At 36.5% G+C, this 22750-nt stretch overlaps 1 protein-coding gene across 1 annotated transcript in view; it reads right to left on the reverse strand.

Annotated features, from left to right (window-relative positions):
- LOC101896163 (uncharacterized) overlaps positions 1–22750 on the reverse strand; it is a 192805-nt gene that overhangs the window by 130470 nt on the left and 39585 nt on the right. The gene's annotated exons all lie outside the window — the stretch shown is intronic.

Below are 22750 nucleotides of genomic sequence, written 5' to 3' on the forward strand. Positions count from 1 at the left end.
ACCATTCTTGGGTGGCGCGTGTTGAGTCCTGTTAGAATATCCAAGATCTGCGGCAAAAATGTTTGTGTGCCCAAGGCTTTTTCGCCATTATATTCGGCATTTATTCTGATGCCACGGTCGATTAATACGAGCGTATAGCGACCATCGGCTGTTATGACTGCCCACACCATCACCATGGTCGGCTCTTGAGTTCTGATGGCCTACCGAAGGTGCACATTTTCAGCAGACCTCTTTGGCAGGTAAACACGATAATTTTGTTTGTTTACAAACTTTTGGACACCGAATGTTTTCTCGTCGGAATGGAGAAAACCAAATTCGGCAGTTCACCACTTTCGGACAAGCGAAGCAACTTTTTAGCTCTTTTGAGTCTACTTTCTTTCTGTTGCGGTGTATGTTCTTGCTCTTTTTGGAATTTCAAAGGTTTTACCCAGAGCTCATTTTTCAATATTTGTCGAAAGGAATATTGCTATATGTTCGGCTCGCGAGCCATTTTTCGGCCACTGCGACGCGGGTTTCGATCAAGTAGCTTCTTTACTTTTCGAACCATTTCTGTTCTGATGTTGCTGTTTTCTTCCAACCACTTCCTCGACGTCGGGCTACGCTACCAATATCACCGTAACGACCGATGGTACGGGACACAAAAGATTTATTCACATTTAAATGCTGGAGTGCTCTAACGATAGCCACTTGCGGTTTTCCAGCCAAATATAAAGAAATCACACTATCACGCTTGAAATCCATCACGAATAACTTTTTTTCTGGAAAATTCTCACCAAAATGCTTTTGTACGCTTGTAAACAATATAATGAGCTGTCACTGGAATAATTTCAACAGCTGTCGGACGAGTGACTTAGAAATGACAGCAGTCTGAAGTTGGTTGCTGTTTTTTCTTCTCACCCTAGTACACATTTCCAACCATAGTTGACATGAAAAGCGATCCCAATACCAAATTTTAGATTTCAGGCTCTATCTCTTCTCTCAATTTCAAATTGTACCAAATATTGTACTATTTAGTACATTTCGTGAACTTGTAGTAGATGTATTCAAAACCACTTCTTTATCACAAACCTACCACCAAACAGGGAGTCCAATACAAAATTCCAAACATGTCAGCTTCATCCGTTCACCCTAACCAAGAACTATTCCAAATTTAGTACCATTTAGTACAGTTCGTACACTTTTCCGAACCACCTTCATATATCAAACTTACTTTCCAACCGTGACTCTCAAATCAAATTTCAAGTTTTTAGCTCTATCTATTTACATAATAGCAAATGGTACCATTTTTGAAGTTTAGTACCATTTTAGAACTTTTCGTCATCTTTAAGTTGGGATTTCCAAAAAACTCTTTGGTCTATCTACCCTGCACTCCATCCTGTGACTCTCATTCAGATTCTAGCTCCTTTCGTTTGTCCAACATCAAGTAACCAATTTTTTTTTATATTTTAGTACTTTTCGTACCCTTTTAGTACGAATTTCCAAAAAGCCAGCCAACGCACCATTTCCACTGCAAACATTCCCTCCGACTTTGCCAAACAAAAAACCAAAACCACAAACAAATATTTTTCTTTTTTTTTTTGTATCTAAGGTCAGGACTACAAATTTCGCTGAATTGCAAATTTATTAGTCACTTCCTCGAATGAACGAGAGAGTGAATCAAAAACACTCATCTCATAAATTATTCAGGCACGTTTCCATGGTATCCAAGAAATGTTGGTTCCCACAGATTCCCAGAAATACGGTTATGTGAAAATCACTTCAGAAATATGTCAACATTAATAAAGCTCCATTGGCTGGCTAAATGACCTTGCCTGCATTGGAGCCAAATCAAAGCCAACGAAAAAAAAAGAAGCCAACAAAGTTTGGGACATCAAAAAAGAAAAAAAAAAAACAGCATAACGAAAAAGATTTGAAACAATCTTCCTCCAACAATGGCTCAGGCAAAAGAACGGCAGCAGCAGCGCCACCACCACCAAATATTGATTAGAAAAGCATTAAATCATCATCCATGTCGGCGTTGTGGCCATCGTCGTCGCCCTCCCCTGACATTCGTAGAATAAAAGCAAAATGCAATCAAAACAATCAAAGATAACAACCTCAAATTAAAGTTTTATAAAAAAAAAAAAACAAAAAAACATTTTGGGTTTATTTTCCTCTTCTTCCTTCCATCCTTTCGAATAGAGGTTTATGAATTTTTGATTTCAAAAATAAAAAATAAATCTTAGCGGATTTCGATAAATTGTCACTTCGTGTGTGGTTCGATGCGAGTCTGTGTGTGTGCGTTTCGGTTTTGCCTGAATAACTTTGGTTTGATATCTATCTATAACCCATGGCTTAGAATGGGCCTGGCTGCAGCTGTCTATCAGTCTGTCGGTCTGACTGCTTGGCAATGAACTTCAATTCATTTGAATCATCTGCACCCATCAAATGCTTGCAACCTTTTGTGGTTAGTTGGAAAAACTTGGTAGATTCACAGGCTTTGGTAAATTGGAGGGTGGGGGTGTAGACAGGGCCCAGACAATTAAACCGCAACCAAACTAGCATAAATCAATATTAAGGTTAGGTTAGGTTAGGTTAGACGCAACCAGGCGGCCATTCGAACATGTATATAGGAAATGAAGAACATGTCGTTTGTTCCTGCATCATGAATTATTCATAATGACTCAGTGTTGTGTCTGGTTTTGTAAATATATTATTTTTTACCGTGGTTTCGGATTCGCGTCTTGAAATTCCAGCACCACCATTTTTATACCCTCCACCATAGTATGGAAACATATTAAGTTTGTTATTCCGTTTGTAACACCTCGAAATATACATTTTAGACCCAACAAAGTATATATATTCTTGATCAGCATACAATTCTATGTCGATTTAGCGGTGTCCGTCCGTCTGTCCATCTGTGGAAATCACTCTGGGTTCCGAACGAATTGAAGTAGATCGATAAAATTTTACTCAAATGTATGTTATGTGTGCAGGATTTTTGGTATTGAAAATGGGCTATGTAGGTCCACGTTTTGGTATAGCTCCCATATAACAGTACCTCCCCATATTCTGTATTTTAATGATTTTAGCGACATTATTTACCAGATTTGTTTCAAATTTGGTATTTGAAGTTTGTAATGGATACTACAGCCTCAGACAGAACATTGTCTGTGCAGGTACATGTTTTCGTTAGCCCCCATATAACGGTACCTCCCGATATTCGTTACTTTATTGATTTTAGCGACATTGTTCGCCGGAATTCTTTCAAATTTTGGTATTTGATGTTCGTAATGAATGCTACAGCCTTAGACAGAAAATTGTCTGTGCCGGTCCAAGTCTTCGGATAGCCCCAATATAACGGTAATGGTTTACGATAATAGTAATGCAGGTCCACGTCGTCGTATAGACCCTAATATAACGGCTGCATTCGGTATTTTTAAGATTTTGACAGAATTTTTAACGGATTTTATTTTTTTTGAAAATTGTCAAAATAGTTCCAAATTGTAGAGGGTATTCAAAGATCGGCCCGGCCGAACTTACAGCTTTTTTACTTGTTCAAAATTTAATTTTCTCATTTTGAATAACTCTTAGAACTGATTTTTTAGCTAGAAAAAGTCAATTCTGTGTAACTAAGTATTGAATTAAGTGATTCTGTAATAAGTTAACGACGGAATTATCGAGCTTGACCCGAAGTCATTGCAGGAAAAATTTTGCAAATTATAAAAGTAGAGCAGAGTAGAGTAGAGTAGAGTAGATAAAAAGTATCAGTCGGTTTTGCAGACAGGTATATGCCTCCAGCCAATGTTCGATTATTAAAACATAGTTTGGCTTCTATTATGATTATTCAAGTTGTAGACCACCTATGGAGTAGGTTCCGAAGAAATGGGCCAATATTGTCCATTTCGTATCGGACTTAAATAGATATAATATAAATATGCCAGGTTTGGACTACATCGACTACTTCCATCACATTATATGAGTTATCTGATAATTTTTAGAAAATATTGAAATGTGCGTGAGACATCCAGAACTGCAAGAGTGTAAACATTTTTCAAGAAATTTCAAGGAAATCGAACACTTATATTCAATTTTATGCGAAGCCAAAAAGTCACATCCATCTCAGGTCTCTGGTTGAGAGAAATATTTAGATATAGCAAGTTGTAAAGAATCGATGACTTATTTCGCAAATTATGACAGATAAAAAAAATTAAAATTGTGGCCCTTTGTGGGTGAGGTACCAGAAGGGGTTCGCAGATATCAATCATCCTCACAACAAATCTTGTGTCAGTAAAAATTTTTGTATGTGTGAATTTTGAAGAGATGTGGATGTTTTTTTCGCTTTCTATGAGAGTTTTGTTTTTCAAAATCTTTAAACCTATGTGGGGGAGGTGGACCGACATATTCCAACTTCACACAAGATCGTGGTTTAATAAAAATATTGCGATGTGTGCAATTTGAAGACAATCGGACTCTTATATCAAATTTTATAAGAGTTAAAATGAGGACTCGATGGAGTGGACCGATATTATCCATTTTCACATCTGAGCTAGCACTGACAAAAATATTAGGATGTGCAAAGTTCGAGCAAAATCGGATCACCCCTCTTTCTGTGCAGTTAAATATTTCCATTGAAAAGATCGACCTTTTGTGGGGCAGGTACCAGAAGGAGTGGACCGATGTTGTCCACCTCCGAAGATTGATAATAAAATGACGATAGATCGACTTCAAATGTCCTGAAACGGATTTGGTGTGAATAAATCTTTGATCGCTTTTTACCGTGATACTGGTAGCGTAGCCCGATGTCAAGGAAGTAGACGGAAGAAAACAGCCACATCAGCGGAAATGGTTCGAAAAGTAAAGAAGTGACTTGATCGAAACCCGCGTCGCAGAGGCGAAAAATGGCTCGTGAGCTGAACATGTCGCAATATTCCATTCGGCAAACATTGAAAAAATGAGCTCGGGGTAAAGTCATTGAAATTCCAAAAAGTCGAAGAAGTCGCAACAGTAAAAATACTCAAAAGAGCTAAAGAGTTGCTTCGCTGTGACGAAAGTGGTTAACTGCCGAATTCGGTCTTCTCCGCTCCGATGAGAAAACATTCGTTGTCCAGAAGTTTCTAAACAAACAAAATGATCGTGTTTACTTGCCAAAGAGGTCAGCTGAAAATGTGCACCTTCGCTTAGCCACCAGAACTCAAGCGCCGGCCAGGGTGATGATGTGGGCCGCCATAACAGCCGATGGTCGCTCTCGGCTCGTATTAATCGGCTGTGGCATCAGAAGAAATGCCGAATATTATCGCGAAAATATTCTGGAGGGTGTATTAAAGCCTTGGGCACACAAACATTTTGGCCGCAGACCTTGGATATTCTCAGCACCATCGCACTCAGCACGCGCCACCCAAGAATGATTACAAAATGAGGTTCCTCGCTTCATTTCCAGCGCACAACGACCACCAAAATCTCCGGATACCAATCCGTTGGACTATTGTGTCTGGAGTAGTTTTTTGAAAAGCAAGGTTGGCACTAAAAAATACCAAAGTGTCGATCAGCTCAAGCAAGCGCGCGCTTCTCCGGGAATGTGCCAAAATACCGCAGAGTAACATTCGGGCAGCGTGTGACGGTTATATTGACCGTTTGAAGGCCATAATTCGTGCCAAATGTGACCAATTCGAACAAATCAAAACTAATTCTAAAATTTGATGCTATTTTCGACAGTTTTTGCTTTCATTCAATAAAATTTAAAAAAATGCAAAATGTTTGACTTTGTTGTAGTTTTTTTTCTCACCCTGTATACATTTTAGACCTCACAACGTATGTATATTCTTGGTAAGCATAAAATTTTATGTAGATCTAAGTCTGACCGTCCGCCTATGTGTCCGTCCGTCTGTGGAAATCTCTCTAGCTTCCGAACGAATTAGAGTAGGTTGATACAATTCAAATGTTTCCCTCTTCTGCAGGACTTTTGGTATTGAAGATCGGTTATATAGGTCCACGCTTAGGTATAGCCCCCGTATAACTGTACCTCCCTATATTCGGTAGTTTGCTTATTTCAGCGACATCATTCACCGAAATTGTTGCAAACTTCGTACTTCAAGTTCGTAATGGGTACTATAGCCTGTGACAGAAAATTGGTTATGCAGGTCCAGGTCTTCGTATATCCTCACTATATTAGGTGTTTCGATGATTATAGCGTAATTTTTCACCAGAATTGTTTAAAATTTCGCTTTTGAAGTTACTAATAGTCTATGACAGAAAATTGTCCGTGTAGGTCCAGGTCTCCGAATAGCTCGCCTACATGGGACCTCCCTATACTTGGTATTTTGACCAGTATTATTTCAAATTTCATATTTGCAGTTCCTAATGGGTACTACAGTTTATAGCCCCTAAATATCGGTACCTCCTTATATTCGGTATTTTGATGATTTTAGGTACAATACTGAGCGAAATTGTTTGAGATGTCGTATTTGAAGTTCGTAATGGATGTTACAGCCTGTGAGAGTAAATTGTCTATGCAGGTCTAGGTCTTCGTATAGCTCCGATATAACGGTACCTCCCTATACATGGTATTTTGATGATGCTACATTATTCACCGTTTATAATATGCTAATGGCTTATAACAAACAACGCCTATGTAGGTCCACGTCGTATAGATCCCAATATAATGGCTATATTTGGTATTTTTAAGATTTTAACAGGATATTCAACGAATTTTATTTTTTTTTTTAATTTTCAAATTCGTTCCAAATAGTGAAGGGTATTCAAAGTTCGGCCTGGCCGAACTTACTGCTTTTTAACTTGTTTGTAATATAATCCACTTTGCAATGTAATTTGGTACAAAAGATAAAAATGTCTCAGTCAAATTTGGTGAAAATCGATCCGAATTGGATCAAATTGGACCTATGTATTAGTTCCCTCTGAAACCAAATTATAACTGCTTTAAAGCCAAATGTTGATAGGTGCTATGATCTACTTCAAATACATTATTTTGTTACGGGAGCTCTACTATATATGCAGAGTGGTATAGGGTATCATAAAGTCGGCTCCGTTCGACTTTTGACTTTTCCTTACTGATTTTTTAAATTTCCTATAGCTATTAAAAAATCATTCTTTATAATTCTTTATCATTTCATATAAAACTATTCAAGTATTTTTGTCACCCTCCACACAGAATGAAAGTTACATCGGGCACATATTGTCCTTTGTAACTCTTCAAGATAATCTTTTTAGAACAACCCCTTCCTCAGATTAATTAAACCTATATAATTTATTTATATTACCCGTGTAACATTTTTTTCTAGATTTTAGGTATTTAGAAGGTCTTAGCTAAGATTTTAACATTTTTAATTCTCAATGGGTAAAGAAATATTGTGGAAAAACTTTTTTTTTTAAGTATTGTAATTGCCCCTTGTTCAAGTCACATATTTAATCCCATTCTCATATTCATTCATGCCAAACAAGACAAAAAAACAAACAATTATTTTCAACAAATTCCCAACAAATGTCGTTGTCACACATTTTCTGGGGTGACGTGGACACTATTTAATTGATACATTTCTTGTCAGAATGTGTCATCTCAACCGAGTCTCACCGATTTATTCTTATTTTAGGCCATTTCATTTGTTAGTTTTTGTTTTTTTTTTTTTCGTGTGGTTCTCCCTTTTGTTTTGACACTGACAGTGACAATCAGACGCTGGAGCACTGACACTAGCCAAATGACAATGACTTCTTTTAATGATGAGCATCGAATGCTGAAAAAGCTTAAAAAAGGGGGCAAACATCAAACATTATAGTTTGGTTGAAATATTTCCAACTACATACATTTGGTATGAGTATGACATGTGAAAAAACAATTGTGTTTTTTTTTGGTCACAAATGTCATACACATGTGTGTACTCAAACATATGTATGTGTAAATGTTAATTTTTCAGCATTTTTGTATTTAGATTTGTGGCAAACAAGCTTCTTAGTAAGCAAACGCCCATTAAAAAAATATGAACACTTTTCATTTCATTTCATAAATTAATTTTAGTTTTTTTTCTAGTCTGCTTGTAATGGCCAGCAGTGGGCAATGTAATAGGCCCGTGCTTAGGGGGGTAAAATCATCATTAAATATGAAAAAAATGTTTACTTAATTAATTTATGAATCTAATCGTAAATTAATCAAGTGATCGTGTCTAATTAGCAGACATATATTTTTTGACAAGTCAATAAATACTAATTATTAGGAAAATTATAAAATTATTGGAATATCGACCATTTAATTTCATTCTGAATAACAATTAACAAGTTTAAAAATTATCAGTAGGTTTTGCCGACAGATGTATACTCTAAGCCAATGTTCGATGATTTAAATATATTTTGACTTCGGTTATGATTATTCAAATTGATGACCCTCTATTGAGTAGGTTCCGAAGGGATGGCCCAATATTGTCCATTTCGTATCGGACCAAAATAAATATTATATCAATATTGCGAGGTGCCAGGTTTGCGTAAGCTACCCCAGATATAGTCGACCGAAGTATTCCATTTTCATACTTCATCTAAAATAGAACAAGTAAAAAAGTATCGGTCGGTTTTGCCGACGGATGTATACCCTCAGCCCTCTTCACCCTCTATGGAGTGGGTTTTGAAAGAATGGGTCAATATTGTTCATTTCGTATCGGACCTAAATAAATATGATATAAATATTATTATAGCAGATGGATAAATCAATTGTAAATAATCGCTGAGATGTTTCGCAATTTATGACAGTTAAAAATATTGAAAATTGTGTCCCTTTGTGGGTGACGTACCAGCAGGTGTTCGCAGATATATAGCATCTTCACAACAGATCTGGTGTTAGCAAAAATGCTTGTATGTCTGAAATTTGAAGAGAGTTGGATCCTTATTTCGGTTTCTTTGAGCGTTATGTTTTTCAAAATTAGATTATTGCTTCCCATTCAGTGCAGAAAATACATATTTTTAAAATTTCGACCATTTGTGGGGGAGGTACCAGAAGAAGTGGACCGATATACTCCATCTTTACACCAGACCTTGGGCTAATAAAATGATTGGGATGTGTGAAATTTAAAGACAATCGGACTCTTACATCACATTTTATGAGAGTTGTAATTATTCAAAATTTCGACCATTTGTGGGGGAGGTACTTGAAGGAGTGAACCAATGTTGTCCATTTTCGCACCAGACCTAGCACTGATGCAAATTTTAGGATATGCAAAGTTGGAGCAAAATCGGATAATCGTTTCTCCTTCTGTGCAAAAAAAATATTTTTTTTTTTTGAAAACTTCGACCATTTGTGGGGGAGGTACCAGAAGGAGTGGACGGATATATTCCATCTTAACACCAGAGCTTGGGTTAATATAAATATTGGGATGTCCGACATTTGAAGACAATCGGACTCTTACATCACATTTTATGAGAGTTGTAACTCTTCAAAATTTTGACCATTTGTGGGGGAGGTACTTGAAGGAGTGAACCGATATTGTCCATTTTTACACCTAACGTAGAACTGATGCAAGTATTAGGATTTGCAAAGTTGGAGCAAAATCGGATTATCCTTTCTCTTTCTGTGCAAAAAATATATTTTTTGCAAATTTCGGCCTTTTGTGGGGGAGGTACCAGAAGGAGTGGACCGATATTGCCCATCTCCGAACTCGATCTAAGTTTGGCAAAAATATTACGATGTACCAAGTTTGGATCAAATCGGATACTTCCTTCGAGAGTTATCGTGCGCACCAGCCAGCCAGACAGACAGACGGACGGACATCGGTAGATCGACTCCAAATGTTCTGAAACGGATTTGGTCCAAAGGGACCTAGGGTCTAAAACCGTTATTTCGACTAGGCACGTTTTGACCCACAATGAGGTAAAGAAAACATTTATTAATAAAAACATCTGGATTCAATATTCGAAGGGGTTCCATCTTAAATTTCAAATACTAGTCATATAGATTGGAGAATTCATGCGGAATATCAAAACGTGAACCGATGTAATTAAATTCCGGAGAAAATGTCGCTAGATTCATGAAAATATCGAATATCGGACGCTACTGTCATATGGAAACCGCGGACCAATACGGATAATGTTCTGGCACTGGTGGTAGAACCCATTATGAACTACAAATACTGAATTTTAAACAAATCCGATGGAAAATGTGGCTAAAATAGTCAAAATTCGGAATAGGGAGGTACTGTTATTGTTCTGCCACCAGAGATAGAAACTCAAATACGGTATGGTCAAAACGTACTGAAGGGTGTATCCGATTTAGCCCAAACTTTGTGCATCGTAATATTATTATCAAACTTAGACCGAGTATGGTGATGGGCAATATCGCCTCACTTCTTTTGGTAGCTCTCCCACAAAATGTCAAAGAAAATAATTTACTTCATAGAAGAAGAAACAAGTAAAAAAGAACTTAAGTTCGGTCAGGACGAACTTTAAAAACTCTCCACCATTTTTAACGAATTTGAAAATTTTCGAAAAAAAAGAAAAACATGTAAAATGATAGCTAAGTTCGACCGGGCCGCTCAAATAAAATACGTTATATGAGGGCTATACGAAGACGTGGTCCTGCATAAGTAATTTGTGGCTGTAGTAATGGTTCCGAACTTTATATAGGAAATTTGAAACAATTCCGGTGAATAATGTCGCAAAAATCATGAAAATACCGAATATCTGGGGGTACCATTATATGGGCGCTATACTAAAACGTGGACCAATTTAAACAGTTCTCTTCTAAGGGGTGAAGTACTAAGAAGGATCCCATTTTGTGGGTTTTAAGACAAATCCATTGAAAAATGTGGTTGTAATCATAAAAATATGATGGGGGGTTCCGTTGTATGAGGGCTATACAGAGTTGCCCATATTCGACGGATCTTTGGGGCCATTCCAATCGACGAGGCTTGTCCGCAGGCAACATTCTTTGCAAATCAATGCGAATAATCCGTTGTAAAGTGGACCGAGCCATGTCCAACTGCTGAGAACGGCGTTTTTGGGATGTTCTTGGGGACCTCTCAACACTGGCTCGTACGGCAGCGATATTCTCGGCCGACCGCCTTGGTCGACTTTTATATGGCCTCTTCGGATTTGAAAGAGCCTTACCATTCGAAAATTTTTCGTATAAACGCTTAATGGTGTTCTTAGAAGGCGCACTTCTCACATTTTTTAATGTTTTAAAAGTACGTTGAGTTTTCACAATTGACTTCTTGTAAATTTCAACTATTTCAGAGCGCTCGCGTGGCGTGTATTGGTTCATGGTAAAAATCTGCTTGGACTGACGCTTCAAACGCGGTATGTCATTAAGCGATGTGACATCTCTGTCAAAAGTTATGGCGGGTCCGTCGAATATGGGCAACCCTGTACTACATCGTAGACCCATATAGACAATTCTCGTCTAGGGGATAAAGTAATCACAAGCAACTTCTTGTGTGAATTTTCAGACAATTCCGTTGAAAAAATGTGGCTAAAATCATTAAAAAAAACTCGAGTATCGGGGGTACCGTTATATGGGGGTTATACGATGTCGTGGACCTATATAAATAATTATATTTCAGGGGGAAAAGTTCTCACACGGAACAGACAATTCCATTGAAAAATGGGTCTAAAATAATTATTTCGATGAGTTACAAACGGAATGACGAACCTAATATGCCCTCTATACTATGTATGGTGGAGGGTATAAATATAGAACAGTGTTGGCATGTTTGTTCGGGATACTGTAGTATTTTGTTGTTGTAAAATAGTTATGCTTACTTCCGTTATTGTTGTCAACGTAAAAACAACATTTGTTTATTCGTGGAGAACGATTGTAATGTTTACCAGGGAGTAGGGCAGGGAATACATAGGTTTCTGAAAGAGCCATAAATCCTCATCAGTTCTCTTGTTTTTTGTCTGGGATATTCCCCGCAGGAGATATTTTAAAAATACCTCCTACGACAAAAAAAAAAAAAAAGAAATAACAAAGCAAAGACAGAGAACTGCATAGGCAAATTTGTCACACACCATTACATTATTCAAATACGAAATTTGAAACAATTCCGGTGATAATGTCGCTAAATTCATCAAAATACCAAATATAGTGAGGTACCGTTATATGGGACCTATACGAAGACTTCGATCTACATAGGAAATTTTCAGTCACAGGCTGTAGTACCTATTAGGAACTTCAAATACTTAATTTGAAACGATTCCGTTGATAATGTCGCTATATCATAAAAATACCGAATATAAGGAGGTACAGTTATATGGGGGCTATACGAAGAGCTGGACCTGCAATTTTCTGTCACAGGCTGTAGTACCCATTACGAAATTTGAAACAATTCCGATGAATAATATAAGAAGTCTTAGACTGCATAGTCAATTTTCTGTCACAGGCTGTAGTACCCATTACGAAATTTAATACAATTCTGGTGAACAATACCGCAAAATTCGTGGAGGTACAGTTAGATGTGGACTATACGAAGACCTAGACTTGCAAAGCCAATTTTCTGTGACGGGCTGTAGAACCCATGACGAACTTCCCTTACAAAATTTGAAACAATTTCGGTGAATGGTGCCGCTAAAATTATCAAAATACCAAATATGGTGGGGGGGGGTACATTTATATGGGGTCTATACGAAGACCTGGACCTGCATGTTTAATTTTCTGTCAAATGCTATAGTATCCATTACGAAATTTAGCCAAAAAATTTCAAAACCCACTGATACTTTTCAATTGGTTTCCAAAATTTAAAAATTTGAGATAAATATACGATTTCACTTCCACAACTGGTCGGGGGATTTAAATGTTTGACAAAATTAATTGGATTTCCCAAAATTTGGTTGACTGGGTAAACATTTTCTCATTTTTTTGTTATCGTTTTTATTTAGTTATGTTTTTCATAAACACCATTTTGTGGAACGAGCAAATGCTAATGCAATTACTCATCTAAATGTTGCTTGCTTTTGGGGGGACTACCAAAAAAATAAACAGAACAAAACATGAACAATAAACTAAAAAAAAATTGTCAAGAGATCAAAAGTGTGGAGTTGAATTTAAAAACATATGTTTTCAACATCAACTTTATTCAAACTTTCTGGAAACGACAAAACCCGGAAATAGGGGGAGCCATAAAAAAAGAAAAATAAGGAATTTATGTCACAAATTAACGAGGGTAGTGGCGAGCGAACGTAACATGAAAAGGGAGTGTAAATATTTATGGTTGATCTTAAGTTGATCATTCGACCAACAATGGTATTAGTCATTGTTAGGGGGAACAAATATTCGAAACTAATAAATTTATTATTACAAAATTATCAAATTACTTCGGAACACATTTGCTTCCCTTATTCAAATCAATACGACGGCCCACCAAATTAACCTTGAAAATGTTGCATTTCTTATTTTTTTCCAACATTCGATGGAGGGCATGTATGGTGTGTTCGTTTATTCTCCCGGGAAAACAACCATTTTTGTTTTGAGGAAATATTCTTTATAAAAATATGTCGAATGTTTTTTTTTTTTTACCATCCACCATAGTATGGAGGGTATATTAAGTTTGTTTTTCCGTTTGTAACACCTCGAAATATACATTTTAGACCCCACAAAGTATATATATTCTTGATCAGCATAATATTCTATGTCGATTTAGCGATGTCCATCCGTCTGTCCGTCGGTCCATCTGTCCGTCTGTGGAAATCACTCTAGCTTCCGAACGAAATGAAATGGATTAATAAAATTTTTTCTCAAATATATATTATGTCTGAAGGACTTTTGGTATTGAAAATGGGCCATGTAGGTCCACGTTTTGGTATAGCCCCCATATAACGGTACCTCCCGATATTCGGTATTTTGATGATTTTAGCGACATTATTCACTGGAATTGTTTCAAATTTGGTATTTGAAATTCGTAATGGATACGACAGCCTCAGACAGAAAATTGTCTATGCAGGTCCACGTCTTCATATAGCCCCCATACAACGGTACCTCCCGAAATTCGGTATTTTGATGATTTTAGCGAATTTATTCACCAGAATTGTTTCAAATTTAGTATTTGAAGTTCGTAATGGATACTACAACCTATGACAGAAAGTTGTCTGTGCAGGTCCACGTCTTCGTATAACCCCCATATAACGGCACCCTTCCGATATTCGGTATTTTGATGATTTTAGAGAATTTATTCACCGGAATTGTTTAAAATTTGGCATTTGAAGTATGTAATAGATATTACAGCCTAAGACAGAAAATTGCTGTGCAGGTCCACGTCTTCGTATAGCCCCCATATAACGGTACCTCCCGATATTTGGAATTTGGATGATTTTAGCTAATTTATTCACCGGCTTTTTTTCAAATTTGGTATTTAAAAGCCGTAATGGATACTACAGCCTAAGACGGAAAATTGTCTGTGCAGGTCCACTTCTTCGTATATCCCTTATATAAGAGTACCTCCCGATATTCGGTATTTTGAAGGTTTTAGCGAATTTATTCACCGGAATTGTTTTAAATTTGGTATTTGAAGTTCATAATGGATACTACAGCCTAAGACAGAAAATTGTCTGTGCAGGTCCACGTCTTCGTAGAGCCCCCATACAATGGTACCGCCCGATATTCGGTATTTTAATGATTTTATGGACATTTTTTCACCAGAATCGTTTCAAATTTGGTATTTGAAATTCGTAATGGATACGACAGCCTAAGACGGAAAATTGTCTGTGCAGGTCCACGTTTTCGTACAGCCCCCATACAACGGTACCTCCCGATATTCGGTATTTTGATTATTTTAGCGAATTTATTCAACGGAATTTTTTTAAATTTGGTATTTAAAGTTCGTAACGGATGCTACAGCCTAAGACAGAAAATTGTCTGTGCAAGACCACCTCTTCGTAAAGGTCCCATATAACGGTACCTCCCGATATTTGGTATTTTGATGATTTTATGGACATTTTTCACCAGAATTGTTTCAAATTTGGTAATTGAAGTTCGTATTGGATACTACAACCTATGACAGAACATTTTCAGTGCAGGTCCACGTCTTCGTAGAGCCCCCATACAACGGTACCACCCGATATTGCATATTTTGATGATTTTAGCGACATTATTAACCGGAATTCTTTCAAATTTAGTATTTTAAGTTCGTAATGGATACTACAGCCTAAGTCGGAAAATTGTTTGTGCCGGTCCACGTCTTCGTATATCCCTTATATAACGGTACCTCCCGAAATTCGGTATTTTGATGATTTTAGCGACATTATTCACCGGAATTGTTTCAAATTTGGTATTTGAAGTTCGTAATGGATACTACACCCTAAGACGGAAAATTGTTTGTGCAGGTCTACGTCTTCGTAGAGCCCCAATACAACGGTACCTCCCGATATTCGGTATTTTGATGATTTTAGCGACATTATTCACCGGAATTGTTTATAATTTGGCAGTTGAAGTTCGTAATGGACGCTACAGCCTAAGAAAGAAAATTGTCTGCGCACGTCCACGTCTTCGTAGAGCCACCATACAACGGTATCACCCGATATTCGGTATTTTAATAAATTTTATGGACATTTTTCACCAGAATTATTTCAAATTTGGTATTTAAAGATCGTAATGGATGCTACAGCCTAAGACAGAAAATTGTCTGTGCAAGTCCACCTCTTCGTAAAGCCCCCATATAATAGTACCTCGCGATATTCGGTATTTTGATGATCTTAGTAACATTATTCACTGATTTTTTTAAGTTTCGCATTTGAATATTGTTATGGCCTATGACAAAAGTTACCTATGCAGGACCATGTCGTCGTATAGACCCAAATATAACAGCTACATTCGGGTTTTAACAGAATTTTTTAACGGATTTGATTCTTTTTGAGAATTCCAAATTTTTTCAAAATGGTGGAGGTTATTCAAAGTTCGTCCCGGCCGAACTTACAGCTTTTTACTTGTTTTTTCAATTTTCGCATTTGAATATTGTAATGGGTTATGACAAAAGATGCCTATACGGGTCCACGTCGTCGTGTAGACCCTAATATGACGGTTAAATTTGGTATTTTTAAGATTTTAACAGAATTTTTAACGGATTTTAATGTTTTTGAGAATTGCTAAATTCGTTCCAAATGGTGGAGGGTATTCAAAGTTCGGCCCGGCCGAACATACAGCTTTTTACTTGTTATTCTTAAGCTGTTGGTTTTTTTTTTTGTTTTTTGTTTTGTTTTGAAGTCAAAAAATCAAAAGTCAGCAACCAAAAAAGTGTGTCACCGAATATAACTCTACCATGGCAAATTAATAATGTATGACTGTTTAAAGTCGGGGTGTTTATTTCTTTTATGGTTTTCATTGGAATTATTGAAGAAAAATGTTTTCATTTACATATGGTCTCATTAGTGTCAGCGTCAGATATTTCTTTTATGCTTATCATATTATAATTACAAATTGTTGTTGCTGTTGATTTTTTCTTGATTTCTTTAAGACTTCAATTTACAATTAACTGACATCTAATGACTGGCTTTATGCCACTTGAAATTTGTTTTGAATTTCAATATTTATTTCTGGTCTCAAATGTTTGTTTGCAACTCCTTCGTCGGGTGTGGGTCTGCCTCAGCGAAGGTGGTCATAATGGCTGAGATTAGCTACAATTTAAATGATCGATTTGTTGTAGTTGTTGTTGTGGCTGCTGCCGTTGTTGTTTTGTTTGTAATGTAAATATTGTTGACATTAAGCTGTTTATTGTAATTGAAATATAAATTGCTTATTTATCTTGAGGGGATTTGTTGCAATGATTTCTATCGAGGTATTTAGACATTTTTATTGGTAACTTGAGGGACAGCCGGGTAGTGTAAATATATTTTTGAAAAAAAAAACAAGCGGCAATTACAATATTCCAAAAAAAAAAAAACAAGTAAAAAAACCTGTAATTTCGACCGGGCCGAACTTCGAATATCTTTCAACATTTGGGACGATTTTTCAAAAAAAATAAAATCCGTTAAAAATTCTGTTCAAATCTTAAAAATACCGAATGTACCCGTTATATTATGGTCTATACGACGAATTGGACCTGCAAAAATCGTTGATTAATGTAGTTAAAATTATCAAAATACTGAATATAGAGAGGTATTATTATATGGGGGATATACGAAGACGTGGTCATAGACTGTAGTATCCACTGCGAACTTCAAATACCAAATTTGAAACAATTCCGTTAAAAATGTCACTTAAATCATCAAAATACCGAATAGCGCAAGGTACCGCTATATGGGAGCTATACGAAGACGTAGAGCTGAACGGACAATTTTCTGTCATAGGCTGTAGTATCAATTTCGAACTTCAAATTAACCATTATATGGGGGCTATACTAAAAGTGGACCTACATGGCCTATTTTCAATACAAAGAGACCTGCAGACATAATATACATTTGAGTAAAGTGTTATCGACCTACATCATTTTGTTCGGAAGCTAGAGTGATTTCATGAAATCATTCTTGTGGAATGGCTTTTACGAATGTGAGGGACTTAAAGACCAAATCGGATGAAACATATATATGGGAGCCCAGGTCTAGATTTTAGCCACATTATTCACCGGATTTTTTTTTTTTGTATTTGAATATTATAATGGATCATGACAACAGTTGCATCTGCAGGTCAAAGAAAATCGTGATTACTTGCCAAAGAGGTCAGCTGAAAATGTGCACCTTCCATTGGCCACCAGAACTCAGGCGCCAGTCATGGTGATGGTGATGACAAATATTATCGCGAAAATATTCTGGAGGTTGTATCAAAGCCTTGGGCTCGCAAACATTTTGGCCGCAGACCTTTAACATTCCAACAGGACTCAGCACCATCGAACTCAGCACGCGCCACCCAATAATGGTTACAAAATGAGGTTCCTCGCTTCATTTCCAGCGCACAATGGCCACCAAAATCTACGGATACTAATCCATTGGACTATTGTGTCTGGAGTATTTTGAAAAGCAAGATTGGCACTAAAAAAACCAAAGTGTCGATCACCTCAAGCAAGCGCTTCGCCGGGGATGAGCCAAAATACCAAATGCGAATATTATAGCGAAAATATTCTGGAGGATATAATAAAGCCTTGGGCACGCAAACATTTTGGTCGCAGACCTTGGACAATCCAACGAGACACAGCACTAAACACGCGCCACCCAAGAATGGTTTCAAAATAAGGTTCTTCGCTTCATTTCGCAGCGCACAATGACCACCAAAATTTCCGGATACCAATCCGTTGGCCTACTGTGTCTGGAGTATTTTTTTGATAAGCAAGGTTGACATTAAAAAATACCAATGTGTCGATTACCTCAAGCAATCGCTTCGCCGGGAATGAGCCAAAATATCGCAGAGCATTATTCGGGCAGCGTGTGACGGTTTCATTGGCCGTTTGAAGGCCATAAATCGTGCCAAAGTTGATCAATTCGAATAAATCAAAACTTATTCTAAAATTTGATGCTATTTCCGACATTTTTTGCTTTCATTCAATGAATTAAAAAAAATGTAAAAATTATGGCATTTGACTTTGTTGCAGTTTTTTTTATCTCACCCTGTATTATCAAGAAATGTTAAAGCTGCAATCAAATCCTGTTGTCGATTTCCTTTGCTACGATGCCAAGCTGCTTATGTATCATCACCTTAATTCCAACAACTTTTATATTTGATGAATGTCAACTGTATGTTTCATTCTTCGCACAATTTATTTAAACAAAGTTGTTTTGTTTATAATTTTTTCCCATTACCGTTCACCTCGCGGTGTGTGTGTGTGTGTGAAGTCATGCAAAACTTACAAAATTATTTTCCTTTGAAGTATTTTTTTATTTATTTTCCATTAATCGAAGCATGTGATTGAACATGAACATGGCAACATGACACATCGATAATTTTGAACCAACAAGGAGTTGATGATGGTCCAATGCCAGATTTAGCTGAAACAAACACGAATTCGAATCCTTTTGAAAAATTCTGGAAACAAAGGAAAACGCCTAATCATTCATATTCAAAATATGAACAGAGTATTTGCATTTGGAACCAAAGATGCAAATTCATGCAATGAAATGGCGGATTGGACCAACAGTCCTGAAATCATCCGTTATTCGTATCGAAAAACGGTAAATGGAATTGATGAATACGAACTGAATTATCTCATCATCATCATGTTCTGCCGTAAATGTGGAAGCAATTTTATTCATTTGTGTCTGGCCATTTCATATTTGCACACAAATGTCACTGCCCCGCAATTCTGATTCTGAGTGACAAACGTTTCGACGAAAGTAGTCATGTCAAAAAAAACAAAAATGTTATCCGAGCATAACGTGCAGTTCATATTAAAATGCAATATCTTCCTGCCTTCTTTGTCCAATTGTCTGCCGGCTGAATGGTTGGCTTAGCAGCCATCCGTGGCCAACGGAGATTGAAAGTGATTGCAGCGACCAGCCAGAGACAGACAGACAGACAGCAGAGCTATATTTGATGGTAGACATTATTTTGTTGGGCACACCGGAAAATAAAATGGAATTGATGAAATGAATGGATGATGAATTGATAAGTAACATTGTATTTATTTAATGAGAGACTTAAAAACATATTTTATTTTTTTATGGTATTTATTCGAAGGAATTGATTAATTGTATGGCTTCATTTAAAAATATATTAAATATATTTAGAAATGTTTTCCTTCCTTTTGAAATTTTATGAATCAGTAGCTTAAATTACCTAATATCTTTACTACATTATGCGTCAAATCCAGTAGATATAAAGGTGAAGTTAAAAATAAAAGACACAGGTTACGTCTTATTGGAAGTTTACTTCGCAAAGTAATAGAGGGGACAAATTCCGCCCTCTTCAACATTTTTGAAAATTTCGGATTAAGTTTCCTAGAAATCCGTGATTTTTAGGTATGACATTATATATTCGACAATATGACTGTTAACATTACGAAGATTATTTTGGTAGAAATATGTAGCCCTCGAGCGAGCCTACCAAGGGTATTTTTAGTTTTTTTTCAGAATATTGTTAAAAGCTAACTTAAATGAGATCGTAGCAAGTCAAAATATTCTACATAACTTTGAATATTCTCTAACTTTTGGAACGAATTTGGAAATTTTCAGAAAATAAAATCCATTAAAATCTTAAAAATACCGAATGTAGCTGTTATATTGGGGTCTATACGACGTGGACCTACATAGCCATTGTTTGTCATAAGCCATTACCATATTCAAATTTTTGAAATAATCGGTGAATAATGTAGCTAAAATCATTAACATATGTACCGTATATAGGGAGGTACCGTTATAATGGAGCCATACGAAGACCTGGACCTGCATAGACAACTTTCTGTCACAGACAGTAATTCCCATTACGAACTCTAAATACGTAATTTGAAACAATTCCGGTGAATAATGACGCTAAAATCATCAAAATACCGAATATTGGGAGGTACCGTTATATGAAGTTCAAACATTTGGAGTCGATCTGGGGGTGTCCTTCTGGCTGGTGCGCACGATAACTCTCGATTTGATTCTAACTTGGTAAATCGTAATATTATTAGCAAACTTAGATGGAGAGATTAGCAATATCGGTCCACTCCTTCTGGTACCGTCCCCACAGATTTTCAAAGAAAATAATCTACCTCATAGAAAGAGAAAGGATTTTTCAATTTTGTGCAAACTATGCAAATCGCAATATTTGTATCAGTGCTATGTCAGGTGCGAAAATGGAAAATATCGGTTTATTCCATCAGGAATTTCCCCCACAGAGGGTCAAAATTTAGAATAGTTATAACTGTTATAAAAAGGTGTTGTAAGAATCCGATTGTCTTCAAATTATACAATAACCCAAGAACTGGTGCGAAAATGGAATATATCGGTCCACTCCCCCACAATGGGTCAAAATTTTGAATATGCACGAAGCTCATAAAATGCGAAATTAAAATCTAATCCCATTCAGACTTGGTATCTATCAGCTCAAAAAATGTTATAGAGATGATAGAGATCAGTCGATCTAGGACTGTTCGTCTCTCTGCCTGTCTGGCTGGTTTACGCGCACGATAACTCTCGAAGGGAGTATGCGATTTGGTCCAAGCATGGTGCATAGTAATATTATTATCTAACTTAGATCGAGTTCGGAGATGGGCAATATCGGTCCACTCCTTCTGGTACCGTCCCCACAAAAGGTCAATATATCCATGAAGCCCATAAAACTCGAAATTATCATCCGATACCATTCAGACTTGATATATCTTAATATTTTCATCAACAAAAGATCTGTTACAAAGATGGTAGAGATCGAATCATCCCTTCCCGCCCCCACAAAGGGTCAAAGTTTTGAATAATCAAAACGATTATATAAGCATCCGGTTTTCTACATATTTCACACATTCCATTATTTCTACTAATACATGATTTTCTGTGAAGATATGATATACCGGTCCACTCCCTCTGTTACGTCCCCCACAAAGGGTCACAATTTTGAATATCCATGAAGCTCAAAAAACATGAAATTAACATCCGATTCCACTCAGACTTGGAACATTTCAATATATCTATCAATATAAGATCTGCTATTAAGGTGATAGGGATCGGATCATTCATTCTGGTATCTCCCCAAAAAGGGTAAACGTTTTGAAAAACCAAAACGATTATAAAATCCGAAATAAACATCAAGTTCTCTTCATAGTTCACACATCGAATTATTTCTGCTAACACAAAATCTGCTATAAAGATGGGATATACCAGTCCACTGCGGTACCTCCTCCACAAAGTGTCAAATTTGTGAATATTCATACCATTCAAAACCATGAAATGAGCAACCGATACTATTCAGATATGGCACATCTCAATACTTCTTTTAATACAAAGTCTCTTATAATGATGGCAGAGGTCGGAACATTTCTTCTGCTCAAAAAAAGGCGAAATAAGAGTAGGATTTATTTAGGTCCTATATTTTTTTTCATTTCTTCGGAAACTACTCCATAGAGGGTCAATAATTTGAATAATCACAACAGAAGTCGAAAAATATATTTAAATAATCGAACATTGGCTGAGGGTATACATCTGTCGACACGACCGATTTTAAAACTTGTTTTTTTTTCAAATACTGCTTTTTCGCTTGTTTTAGTTCCTTTTTTTCAAAATTGCCTCTATATCTGAACCTGAACTACACGCTAAGAGTGACCCCAAAGCTAAATTTAAGATTTAAAGATCTATGCTTTCACCCAATGCCAGATTTAGTACTTTTTCTATGCTTGTAGTACGTATTTCATAAACTACATCTTTATTTCAACTCTACCAACCAGTAGCGATCCGAAATCAAACCAGAGTAGTTGAAAAAATTACACATTCTGTTAAAAATTGGCACAATCTATCAACTCCCCAGATTTTAACTTTTAACCGCTGTTACTTTTAACAGGAATTTTTAAAACCCTATTTGACGCAAAAATGTTTTCGAAGTTGTTTTCCTGGTTTAATTTAACAAAATCGATCAACCCTCCTCAGAACCCCCTTTGTGTTCGTCACTATACGGTATTCAGTCCAACACGCATAATGTGTCATTTAATGGCCACAAGTTGATTCATATCATTCGCATGCCATTTAGAATCCATGACTTGAGTCTAGTTTTACGATCGAAATACGCATTGCATTTTCAATTTCAAAAATGAAAAAAAATTAAATTAATATGCACAACAGTTTTTGCAAATAAATTCTGATTAAGCCTTATGTAGGCGGTTTTAATTTATGTAAACGATACGTTTTAATATGAAATTTATTTTTATTTGACTTTATTTATTGTTTTTTTTTGTTTTTG

This window comes from Musca domestica, unplaced genomic scaffold (assembly GCF_030504385.1).
Source record: "Musca domestica strain aabys unplaced genomic scaffold, Musca_domestica.polishedcontigs.V.1.1 36, whole genome shotgun sequence".
NCBI lineage: Eukaryota > Metazoa > Arthropoda > Insecta > Diptera > Muscidae > Musca > Musca domestica.